Here is a 13,584-nt window from a genome sequence, read left to right on the forward strand (position 1 = left end):
CCTGTGCCCCTTTCTCAGCACACAGTCACCCCTCCTTCACTGTGGCCCTGATGCCACTGAGCTGACCTGCCCAATCAACGAGGCTGCCTGTTTCCATCTCTCACCGCACTGGACCTCAAACACGAGGAAGTACGAGGAAGGACTGTTCTACCATGTGAAATTCCATCACCTGGTTTCCTGCCTGCCTCTCTGGTCACTGTTCCCGCAGGATTTTCATGAGGTCTGTGTCCCTGCTGGTGTCACAGCAGGACGTGTGGTCCACGACTCAGCATCCTCTGCTTTGCTCACCAGCGGCTTCTGTCACACAACGTGCAGACACAACTCCAGGGGGCTTTCTGTAACCATGTGTCCTCACTATTCAGTACTTGTTAAAAACCTGAAAGCCCTTGATAAAATATGGACTTAGTATTCCTTTTACATAATAAACTTTTCCCATATAATTATTCCCTGTCATCATTAATACCCATTTCTACATATTTTCTCCTTTTAAAACTATTTTATGTAATAACTGATGATATTTTCAGAATAAAAAGAGCCAAGTCATCCAGGAGTTTATAGATTCAAAAGTATATGCTCCCATTTACCATCCCTGCATGTCCTCACCTCTCCCAAAATACTTCCCTTACCCAATCAGAGGGGAACAACCATTGACATTTAGTGAATGATTTTATGGAAGTTGTTTTGTGCTTTCAAATCTAAACTATAACATATGCATTGTGTACATGCATGTTGTGAGCATGTGTGTGTACATGTTTTGTACAAGAAATCTCCCTCTATACCATATCCAGGGTACACATCTGCTGGAAATCTATCCCTATAACCTGGGAGGATGAACCAACAGGAGGTTAGTTAGTTAAAATGTGTTGGTTTTTTACTTTATTTTCATTTCAATAGAATTATGGTTACTTTTTTAAGTTTTGAAAGTGTTTAAAAGATGTCCTATCTCTGTTTACATCTTATGTTCTTATTCCCTGTGTATATGAGAAAGGAAATTGAGTCCAGTGCTTAACAGAAGGATCAAAGCCCCTCTCAGGACCCCTGGATGAGAAAATGGACCCAGGGCTGCAGAGCTGGGCTAATTCCCATCAAGGGTCTTGGAGGGGCATTGCTTCTGGGACCAGTCACCCCAAGCAGAGGAAACTAGAGACCCCGGGTGTCGAGACCCCTTTTTGATGAATTCCCCAGAATAGAGCAAATGCGGTCACCAGGCTGCCACTCAGAAAGGGGCTTTGCTGGAAGAAGCGTTGTGCCTATAGCAGATGGGGCCTCCTGCAGGAGCATCAGGGCTCCAGCATGGTCCAGCGGGGGCTCCCTGCCTGCACCCTGTCCATCTGCTCCATGGAGGAAGGGACTTTTCCTCAGCCTCCGAATGAATGGTACTGTTCTGTGTCCAGTATTACTCACAGGAGGAGAAATTTGCTAGAAAAGCAGTTCCTGCTGCAATCATTGGATGGTTACTATAATTAACTCCTAAAGGAAAATAAAACCATGGAGATGTCTGTCTCATTGAGAACAAATCACAAGGAGGCTTTACTTAACAAATGCATAAATTTCGAGGAGTTTGATGACTTGCCTACGAGCATTGAGAGGAGCTAAGATGTGCAACCCAGAGGGTGAGCCTGGCATGCCTGGTCCAGGGACCCCTCAGGCTGCAGACCTGGTCTGCTTGTTCAAGGAAGACATGATTTTGTGTCATAAGAGCAGAGTGATGGCCCAGGTCACTACAGATCTGGGAGGACCTGGGAGGACCCAGGTCCACATATTAGACCTTTCAAATGCTAAGCATCAGTTTATCTCTCTCATAAAATGGGGATAGTAAATACTCCTCCCAGAATGCCCTTGGTGAGCAGGTGACGTTAGTAATGTGCAGTGGGGCCCCAGGCTGTCCCATGGGTGGATATGTCCGGAGACCCAGGAGGGTGGAGACGCAGAGCCCCTGCCATGACTGAGAACCTTAAAGGCAGAGGCTATCACCTAATACCCAACTTTGAGCGCATCTCCAATCAAGTTTTGCCCTTGGTGTTCTTACACATATCAAGTGGGCCCACTTCATGGGAGAAAATATTTGCCAACCAATATCTGATAAGGGGTTAATATATGAAATATATAAGGACTCCTACAATTCAATAGCAAAAAAGAAGAAGAAGAAGAAGAAGAAGAAGAAGAAGAAGAAGAAGAAGAAGAAGAAGAAGAAGAAACTATTTAAAAAACGGGCAAGAAACTTAAATAGATGTTTCTCCAAAGAAAACATACACTGTGGCCAACAGACGTATGAAAAGGTGCTCAACATCACTCATCATTAGGGAAATGCAAAACAAAACCATGATATATCACCTTACACCTGTCAGAATGGCTGGTATCAAAAGGAAAGGAAAAAAAGAAGGAAGGAAGGAAGGAAGGAGGGAAGGAAGGAAGGAGGGAAAGAGGGAAGGAAGTAAGGAGGGAAGGAAGGAAGGAAGGAAGGGAGGGAGGAAGGAAGGAGGAAGGAAGGAGGGAAGGAAGGAAGGAAGAAAATATAATTATCATTGACAAATTGGACCCCTCATGCACTATTGGTGGAAATGCAAACTGGTGCAGCCACTATGCAAAACAGTATGGAGGTCTTCAAAAAATTAAAAATAGAACCAGCAATCCTACTATTACCCAAAGGAATTAAAATCAAGATCTCAAAGAGGTATTTGAATCCCCATGTTCCCCACAGCATTACATATAAGAGCTAAGATGTGTAAACAACCTAAGTGGGCATTAGTGGTTGAATAAAGAAAATGTGGCATATATATGTATAGTGGAATATTATCAGCCTTAAAAAAGAAGGTAATTCTGAAATATTGGACAACATGGATGAACTTGGAGGACATTATACTAAGTAAAATAAGCCAGTTCTAGAAGGACAACTGCTACATGATGTCATAGCTAATCAGTGGCCGTAAAGTTTCAGTGATGGCAAGCTGCATGCATTCTAGAGACCTGCTCTCCAACATCACATCTACAGTGAGCAATGCTGTATAGTACACTTAGAAGTTGTGTTAAGAGGGTAGGTCTTGGGGCACCTGGGTGGTTCAGTCAGTTGAGTGTCCATCTTTTGATTTTGGCTCAGGTCATGATCTCAGTGTCCTGGGGTCGAGCCCCACCTCAGGCTTTGCATGTGGTGGGGAGCCTACTTGAGGATTCTCTCTCTCCCTCTCCTTCTGCCTCTCTCCCCCTCTAAAATAAATAAGTAAATCTTTAAAAAAAAAAAAGAGGGTAGGTCTCAAGTTAAATGTTTTCACTACAATTAAAGAAACAATAATAGGGCCCACTTCATCAAGCTGGGGAAGACTTAGATGAGATAATCCACAAGAGGTAGCTAGCACAATGTTTCTGATGTAAATTCTATTATGATTATTATTATTATTATTGCCCAGAGGAAAAACTGAACCAAGAGTCATCAGTGAAATATGTCACCAAGAAGTGGTCCCAGATACAGGGGTTTGGTTTAGGAACAAAATTCCGGTTTTAACAAGTGAGCCAGACCCAGTGAACAGTTACTCAGGATACTGTTACAAAGATTAGGAAGGTTGCAGTTTAGGAAGTGGTCCCCAGAACTTGGCCAAAGCCTGGCATGGTGGGCTCCGATATGAGCCAACGGTATTATGCACGAGCTTCTAAAATTCTCTCGGAGCAAGGTCAGGGGTGTGACCCCAGGGTGAGTGGGGACAGGCAACAACGCACTGGTGACCTGATGATGGGATGATGGGTGAGGGCTCTCTGAGCACTGGGTTTCCACTGTGGCGTCAACCTGCCCAGTTTCTGAGTCAGTACAGAAAACCAGGTCTTAAACCCAAAGATGAGGCTGGGGAGAAAGCCATCTGGGATCACACTATGAAAAAATGTCTTCACAAGTAACAGGGAGATCAAAAACTAAAATGTAAGCCCCCCGGGGGTTTTGTATTCCCTTGGGAGTGTACAGGCACGGTGGTTAGTTCAGGACCACCTCCCACACACCACTCTTCATCACGCCCCTCTCAGTCTGGCTTTGGGGCTTCATATTTCTGTGCCCTCAGCTGGACCCATTATGACCCAGGGGCTTCATGCTGGTGTTTTTCTTTAGCTTTTCACATTAAGATCTCAGATCACATGGCATCTTCTTGGAAAGCTTCTCTCTGACCTCAGTCAAAAGTACCACCACCTCTCCCCGCCTTTGCATGCTGGGGAAGTATGTGGCTGTCCAGACTTGTCCCGTCTATGTATTTGCTTCCTTGTTTATTTACTTCTCCCTTCCCCTGGTCCATGAGCTCCAGGAAATCAGGTATTCTGTGTTGTCTAGTGCCTGGACACTCAATCTCTCCCTGTCCAATGGGGACACAGTGTAGAGGGGCATCTGCTATTTAGTTATCTGCACAAGTGATGGTGTGTACTGAGCCCTTCGTCTGAAAAGTGCAATTGCACAATTAATCGATGTTGGTGCCAAGGGTAAGATGACAGTTCTTCTGTGGTCACCACGGGCAGGTTATATAGCACTAACCAGCACCATCATGGCAAAGACGGTAGGCATCACTCCACGGAAATAGTCTCATTCTCAAATCAATGAGACTTTCAAACTAAGTGGCAGGCTGATTTCAAGCCCCACCTATGGCGTGAGTTGGCTGGAGTAGAGAAAACTATATAATTTTTTTTTTTTTGGTAATTTGCATCAAACACATCAAATTTCACAGAATGCTTTCCCACGGGCTTTCCAAGCACTTGCCAGAATAGAACAAACTCTAACATTGTCAAGAGACAGAGGTCTTAATTCCAGCCCCTCCACTTACCAGTTGAGTGACTTTGAAATAAATTCTTAACACTTTCGATCTTCAAGGTCCTTATTAAAATGGAGATGGTCACATGGCCTTGATATAGGTTGAGAAGATTATGGGTTATAATAGATCAAATGCCTGGCCCCAAGTCTGGCTGGGAGGAAATACTCAACACAAAGCAAATCCCACTTATAGTTCCTGGATTTATTCTCACCCCAACCTTAGCAGGCAGGCAGGTTGGGGTTATAATTGAGGGAGACACAGCACAGTGGAGAGGTGCCCCACACCTGAAGAACATAATAGTGCATTCCATTTCAATGCCCTGCTTCAGTGCTCCTCCTCAAGAACATAACTCACCTCGACCCTTCGCTTGTTTTTTTAAAAATTTGTTTGTGGCTATGTGTTAAACATTTTACACACAAAAGGACTTACATAAATATATTTATAAGATCCAGAAAAAACTAAAAGAGATAGCAGATAAACACGTAGCCACTATCCAATTTAAGAAAGAGACTAACCATTGCTGAACATTTCCCATCCCATCCACCTGTCTCCATTCCTCACGGGGGACCACCCTTCTGAAATCTGTGTTTATAATGAACTGGAGTTTGGATATGATTTTTGTTTTACACATGCACTTTATCTTCAACAGTGTATCATTTCATCTTTGTCATTTTTTTAATTTAAATACATGGCAGCCAACTTCATATATTTTTCTTTGACTTGCTTTTTCCCACTCGATACTGGATTCCTGAGATCCCAGCATGCTACTGAAAATTGTCATTCATTCTTTTTTGCAAATTATTATTTTATGATCCTCCCTTGTGAGAAAATAACACAATGATTTATCTATTGAGCAAATGATAGATTTTGTAGTTGTTTTCAGTTTTGCTTGAGTTTTTGTTTCTTGATGACAATTTGCCATAAACTCTCTTGTATCCATTTCTAGTTAGCTGTGTGAGGATTTCTTTAGGATACACAACTGGTAGACCAGAAGACATTTCTTCAGTTTTCACCCAACTATGTAGTTTTGAGAATCATCTATATGATACAAACTTTCTCGCACTGAAATTGGAGCAGGGAAGGAAACACAATTCCTTCCCTATGGTGTTTACATCCTTATGGGGAAAGGCACATTATAAATAAGACAAAACATTAAACATTATGTTCATCAGCATAGGCCTAATTATATCTGTGGGAAAAAGTCCTCAAACCTAAATGGCTTAAAATTATTTTTCTCATTTAGTTAACATTTATTTGTTTCTGCTGTTATTGAGAAATAATTGACACACATAACTGCATAAGTTTAAGATATAGGGAGCCAAGGGCAGGCCACCCCAGAATGTGCCACTTTGTGTATTAATTATTCTAAATAAAATTTCTAAAGAAACAGCCAGTGCAAAAGAACACTCTGACCCCCTCCCTTTGTCTCCAGAAAGCAAAAATGAATCTCCTGTGTAGAGGCATCCTCCTGGTACCAAGAGGTGGAGAGACATCCTTATCATAGACATGGGAAACTTAGAACCAAGAAGGCCATATAAACAATCCTTGTGAATTCTACTAATTTGCTACCCCTGCCTAACCCCACCTAAATTCTGCTTAGAATTCCTCACTCACAGAAGCTCCTAAAATGAAGTTTTCTCTGTCCTGTTAATTCCTCACAAGTTTATTGTCTCTTTGTCTAAGAAGTATAAAAACTGCCTGCCTTGGTCATTCATTTAGGTCTTGATGTTATTATTGGACCTTGGTGTGCACGTAATTACACTTTGGGTTTTTCTCTTGTTAAACTGGCTCCTGTCAATTTCCCTCTTAGGCCACATGGAGAACACTGAAGGGTAGAAAGACATTATTCTTCCCCTCCAAGGTTTACAGCAGAATGGTGTGACTTAGATATATTTTGAAATGATCACCACAAGAGGTTTAGTTAACATTTATCACTTCATATATGTACAATAGAGGAAAAGAAACAAACAAATCCTCTTTGTGATGAGAAGTCTTAGGACCCACTCCCTTAGCTTCCCTACACACCACACAGCAGTGCTGGCTACGGGCGCATGCTGCGAATTGCATCCCTGGTCATCATACATCTTACACCTGGACGTTTGTGCCCTTCCTCCCATTCCCCGTCCTCCTACCCCACCTCTGGAACAACAGATTTTGTCTCTTTCTACTGAGTTGTGTGCTTTTTTGTTTTTTTTTCTTTGCTTTGTTTTTGTTTTGTTTTGTTTTTCGTGGTTTGTTTGTTTTAGTTTCCATACATAAGTAAGACTATACGGTGTTTGTCTTTCTCTGTCTGACATTTCACTTACCAGAATGCCCTCAAGGCCCATTCATGTTGTTGCAAATAGTAGGATTTCCCCATTTTTCTATGGCTGAATAATATTCCATTGTGTGTGTGTGTGTGTATGCAAAGTTATATAGATATAGATATCTTTACTCATCAAAAGCCCAAAGGCATAGTTTACAGAAATAGGAAAAAAACCTAGGATGCCTGGGTGGTTTAGGCAGTTAAGCATCTGCCTTCAACTCAGGTCATGATGTTAGGGTCCTGGAATCGAGCCCCGCATCGGGCTCCCTGCTTAGCAGAGAGTCTGCTTCTCCCTCTCCCTCTGCACCTCCCCCCACTCTTTCTCTCTGTCAAATAAATAAATAAATAAACTCTTTAAAAAAAAAGAAATAGGAAAAAACACTAAAATTTATGTGAAACCACAAAAGACTCTGGATAGCCAAACAAATCCTGAAACAAAAAGATAGCAGGATGCATTACACTTTCTAATTTCAAGCTATACTGAAAGGATATAGTAACTAAAACTATGCCAGTATGGTACTGGCTTAAAAACAAAAAAAGACTGATGGAACAGAATCAAGAGCCCCAAAATGAACCCAAGCACATGGGGCTGACTCATATTTGACAAGAGCCAAGAACACACAACAGAGGAACGACGGTCTCTAATAAATTGCGCTGGCAAAACTGACATTCTCATGCAGAAGAATCAAACTGGACCCCTATCCTACACCACTAACAAAAGTTAAGTATAAATGGATTAAGTACTTAAGTGTAAGACCTGAAACCATAAAACTCTCAGGAGAAAAGATGGAGAAAGAAGCTCCTTGACATGGGTCTTGGTGATGATTTTTTGGAAATCACACCCAACACATAAGCACCAAAATAAAAAATCAACAAGTTGAACCACATCAGACAAAAAAGCTTCTGCACAGCAAAAACAACAACAACAACAACAACAACAACAAAACACCAACAAAGTGAAAAGACAACCTACAAAATAAGGAAAAAATTATTTGCAAACCATGTATCTGAGGGGTTAATTTCCAAAATGTATGATCTCATTCAACTCAATAGCAAAACAAAACAAAACTACAACAAATAAATCAATTTAAAATGGGCAAAGGACCTGAATAAACATTTTCCAAAGAAAATATATGAATGGCCAACAGGTACATAAAAAAGTGCTCAACATCACTAGTCATCAGGGAAATGCAAATCAAAGCCACAATGAGATATCACCTCACATCTGTTAGAATGGCCATCATCAAGAAGGCAAGAGACAACAGGTGTTGGCAAGGATGTGGAGAAAAAGGAACCGTCGTGCACTTTTGGTGGGAATGCAAACTGGTACAGCCACTGTGGAAAACAGTATGGAGGTTCCTCCAAAATATACAGAAATTAGAGTTAATTGGGAATTAATCTGGGAATAAATCCAAGGGAAACAAGACACTAATTCCAAAAGATACCTGCTCCCCCATGTACATAACAGCATTATTCACAATAGCCAAGATATGAAAACAATCCAAGTGGCTATCAATAGATGAGTGGATGAAAATATTAGTTCTTGATCACAGCACATGTTCTTCAGAGGTTAGCAAGGGGCTCTTCCCACATTGGCATCTCTCATTTTAAGACTCAGGTTAGGGGGCGGATGCCTGGGTGGTTCAGTCGGTTAAGCGTCCAACTCTTAATTTCCACTTGGGTTGTGATCTCAGGGTCGTGGGATTGAGCCCCACGTCGGGCTCCACCCTCAGCATGGAAAGCACCATGGCCCTGCTCAAGGGGGGACCATAAATTCCTACCATGCCCGGAAGGAAGAAGATGCTCAAATATTTGCAAGCAGCCCCAGGGACCAGCGCAAATGGTTTATTAGATGATATAATAACATGAGGACAAATGCAACAGTAAGAAGACGGGCCCAAGAGCGCAGGAATGGAAACAGAGTTGAGGAGAGTAAGTAGCACTTTTATAAACGCTGATCAGAGGTGGTCTCCTGAGAGGTCAGCTTTAGAGTAAATAAGTAAGGTGGACAAAATCATGAGTCTTTTTAGTGGGTATTTAGAGGGAAGAACACAAATCTTGTCCAAGGCACAAGAATTGGGAGGTTGATGGTCTCAGTCCCAGTCTGAGTCCAAAAACCAGAGAACCATAAACCCTGACATCTGAGGGCAGGAGAAGATGAATGTCCCAGCTCAAGCAGAGAGAGTAAATTCACCCTTTCTCCGTCATTTGGTCCTACTTAGGCCTTCAACGGGTTGGATGATGCCCATTCACACTGGCGAGGGCCATTTTCACTCAACTTACCAACTCAAATCCTAGTCTCTTCTGCAGATGCCATCACAGACACCCCCAGGTACAAAGTTTGGCCAGCTATCTGGGCATCCCTCAGCCCAGTTCAGTTGACACATAAAATTAACCATCACCATATTTATAAAATGTCATTGTTAACATCAGCATTTGCTCTCTGCTTTCCAATTCTTATAACTTCCATGTATAGTTTTAGATGTTCAGTACACCTTGCAGACAGGTTTGGCAATCCTGCTCACCCAGGAACAGTTAGTCATACCAAGCTTGCCCCCTCTTCTGCTTTGGAAATACTCAACATTTTGTCTTCTCATCTCAGGGAGGCTTCCTTTCTTTTCACCTGATCTATCCTCTGGTGGGGCCAGCTCTCATGTGTGCCTTTGGAGGGCATGATCGAGGTGTAAAATACAATGTCCGCACGACTGTAGTCTGCTAGCACTGAACTTAACCTCGTACATTCTTACTATAACTTTAGGAGGTAAATTCTTCATTCCCAGGAAGATGTCCTTAGGATTTGAAAAGGAAGAACTGCTGTTCATCCTACTTTTTAGCTACATGGGGTGAGAGGACAATTTACCTCCTAAAGTTATAGTAAGAATGTACGAGGTTAAGTTCAGTGCTAGCAGACTACAGTCGTGCGGACATTGTATTTTACACCTCGATCTTGCCCTCCAAAGGCACACATGAGAGCTGGCCCCACCAGAGGATAGATCAGGTGAAAAGAAAGGAAGCCTCCCTGAGATGAGAAGACAAAATGTTGAGTATTTCCTTCAACCTGAGAACACATATTTCTAGTTGATTTAGCTGATTCATCAATGCATTCTCACTGTCGGTTTTAATTCCTTATTCCAATTTTCATAAGACTATGAAAGACTGGGTGGGTTGCTCAGTCGGTTAAGCGTCTGCCTTCAGCTCAGGTCATGATCTCAGAGTCCTGGGATCGAGCCCCGCATCGGGCTCCACGCTCTGAGGGGAGTCTGCTTGTCTCTCTCCCCCGTCCCCCACCCCCGCTCTTGTGCGCGCTCTCTCTCTAAAATAAAATAAATAAAATCTTAAAAAAAATAAAAGGACTATGCAAGACTCTGAAAAGAGAATACATACTGTGGAAGGTCCATGACATTTCCTTGCCCATTTTTGCACATTTGCCACAGTGAAGTGCATACCTAGAACACAACTAGGTGGGTCTGACTGACAGAATACTAACTGCGGTAAATACTTAGACTATAGTATTAGATTATATTTTCTTAGTCTCATAGTTTCTGCGGTTGCTTCTGTTTCTGTTGCAGAATAAGCAAAGTCTCGGTTAGGATGGGTGTCAAGTCCAGCTGACACACATTTCTTTCTAAGCATCCCCGCCCTATACACGGACGCACACCTCTACATTCAATTTAATTCTCTTGCCAGCTATGCGAGTCTTTTGTCTTTAGGACTTCAGTTCTACCTAAAATCATCCTCAGATTATTTTCTACTGACACTGAATTCAGTTTCTTACTACGTTGGTTGTTCCAGTCTATGCAAGAGGACTGTGCCATCTTTGCTGTATCTATCCCATGTTTAAGCGCACACTTGCGAGCTCATTTAATGAACCTAGTTGTGAGATTTGATCAAGGTGTCTGCCTTAGTATTCCAATTTCCTTCTGAACCAGGATATGCATGACTTATCTTAATTTTTCTTCTCAATTTACATAGAAATTTACTTTGGCTATATCTTATCATACAATCTCCCAGGGCTGCATTCACAATAGGGAGTCTGTAGGCTACCCGGCTTAAGCTTCCCTAAATACTCAGAGTACCCTGAGGACATAAATCCCCTTCTTCTCGGTCACCAAATGCAAGGCTTCAGCTCCACTCAGCCTGCAGATTTACCACTATCTTCCACAGCTTCAGGCACACGATCCTGAATGCAGCAACTACCTAATGTGTCAAACAAGGAAGTCGTTTTGTCTCGGCTGGAAAGAATTATAGTTCAGACCAATATGGTAGCGGGGGCTGGGAACTTAGTTCCAAAAGCAACGAAGCTCCATGCTCACGAAAGAGGTGAACTCTCACAAAGTTTCCCCTGCTCTTGGGCTTGGGAACACACAATTTCTTTTTTATAGGTGAGCTCTGCTGAGCACCACCCTATCTATGCAAATGTGTCTCTGCCTGATAGGTATTTCTGGTCTCGGGATCATGTACCTCTCTCTATGGTAGAAGCATCTCTCCTAACATCCAGCAGCAAGCTAGTGACGGTCTTCCAACAGAGCTATGTGAAGGAGCTGTCCCAGGCTAACCAATGCATTTGCTGAGTAACAGTCCTGGATCTCTGCCAGAGGCTTCAGCCCACATGTATTCTGGTTACAGGCACTTCAAAAAGCATCTGAATGGATATTTACAGCCCAGCCACACTGCCTTCTCAGCAGCCCTTTGTAAACATAGATTGTTATTTTTGCTCAGGGCTCAATGTAAATTTAGATGCCTTCCTTGTGACTTTGTAAATAGGGTTCAGCAGGATTCCTAGGTGGGGGATGTGGTTTTGCCCAAACTCCAGCAAGCCTGAGAGTCGACTCCCTTCCTCTATAGGATTGGATCAGTGAGAGATAACCATTTATTTCTTAGAGTTTGAAGGATGTTCCTACTTGTTTTGTCTCATGCCATTTCCAACATTTCTCATACTTGGCCTGGCATTGAGCTTTGGCTGGCTGGGTGTGTTCTCCAGCCTCTATTTGTCCTATGGTTGATCACAGTCCTTAAATCCTCCTGCCGTTCTTTCTCCAAAGAGGAGATTATACTGACAAATCAGCGAAGATCACCAACTTATCCTTAAGGGTGATCAAGACCAATTCTCATTCCAGTTGTTTCTGAGAATATGATGCTGTATTTAAATATCCCTGCGGCCAAGATGTGAAAGTGAATTGGAGGTCATTCTATACGAATGCAAATTGTGCTCGGCTGGATTCCAAAGCAGGAAGGAAAAGAAGGAAGGATGTCTGGTGTGAAAGCCAGTCCCCCTTGGCCTTGTGCGCTTCTGCCACAATCTTTATCATACTGAGCACACGCTCAAGCAACCACATGTACAGCATTTCTTCTGGGCAGTCAGTGGTCTCAGTGAGCCCAGCCCTCTGCCCTGGTCCCAGCCAAACCGAGTTTAATAAAAATGGGAATAATGGGGGAAACAAGGGGCGCCTGGGTGGCTCAGTCGTTAAGCATCTGCTTTCAGCTCAGATCATGATCCCAGGGTCCTGGGATCGAGCCCCGCTGAGCAGGGAGCCTACTTCTCCCTCTCCCACTCCCCCTGCTTGTGTTCCCTCTCTCGCTGTCTCTCTCTGTCAAATAAATAAAATCTTAAAAAAAATAATGGGGGAACAATTCTCCCAATTTAACCCTTTTCTTCATGAAAGAAGTGGTTCCTTGTTTCCATCTTGCCATTCTCTCTTGCTTCGTTCTTCTACAGAAGAATGTTCGGGCAGTTCCGAAGGTCCCCTGGACTGGGGAAAGGGTGGACTTGGCTATTATCCTTGTGGGCAGAATGGTACAGACAGAGCTCCAGGATTTTAACCCCAATTCTGTTCTCCAAAAGCAAGCAGATTCTGAATGTCCTATCAATTATTTTCAGGTTTCAAGGATTACATTGAAATACAAGAGGTAGCGCATTAAGTGCTTTTGCGATGTTTTAGGACCATCACAAATATTTCCAGAATGGGTTCCTCATCCCAAATAGAAACTCTGTACCCATTAAGTAATGACTCCCCCTTGCCCCCACTCCCCAGGCTCTGGTAATCTGTATTCTCTCTTTCTGTCATTATGAACTTGCCTGTTCCATACAGCTCACGTAAGTGGAATCCTAACGTTGATTATTCTGATGGTGTGTTATCGTGTCTCATTTTGGGTTTAATTTTATTTTCTCTTTTTTGCACTTTTTTGAACTGCTTGTTGAACCTGTTACCTATTTTTTTCTGTTAAGATATATGTCATTTAATTACAGACAGGAAGTCTTTTATTTATGTTACTGATAAAAACCCTTTTCCATTTTACATAAGGGAAATACCTTCTAAAATGCATGGCTTTTCTGTTACTTCCAATAATGCCTATTGATGAACAGAAATCTTCGATGTTCATGAGTTATAATTTATCAATAATTACCTTTACAAATTTGCAGGTGTTTTCCTGTTTTAAAAAGAAGATTTGTCTGTTCCAGAATCAGGATGCTATTCTGCTAAGCTACCTTCTAGGAACTTT

This window comes from Halichoerus grypus, chromosome 12, assembly GCF_964656455.1.
Source record: "Halichoerus grypus chromosome 12, mHalGry1.hap1.1, whole genome shotgun sequence".
Taxonomy (NCBI): Eukaryota; Metazoa; Chordata; class Mammalia; order Carnivora; family Phocidae; genus Halichoerus; species Halichoerus grypus.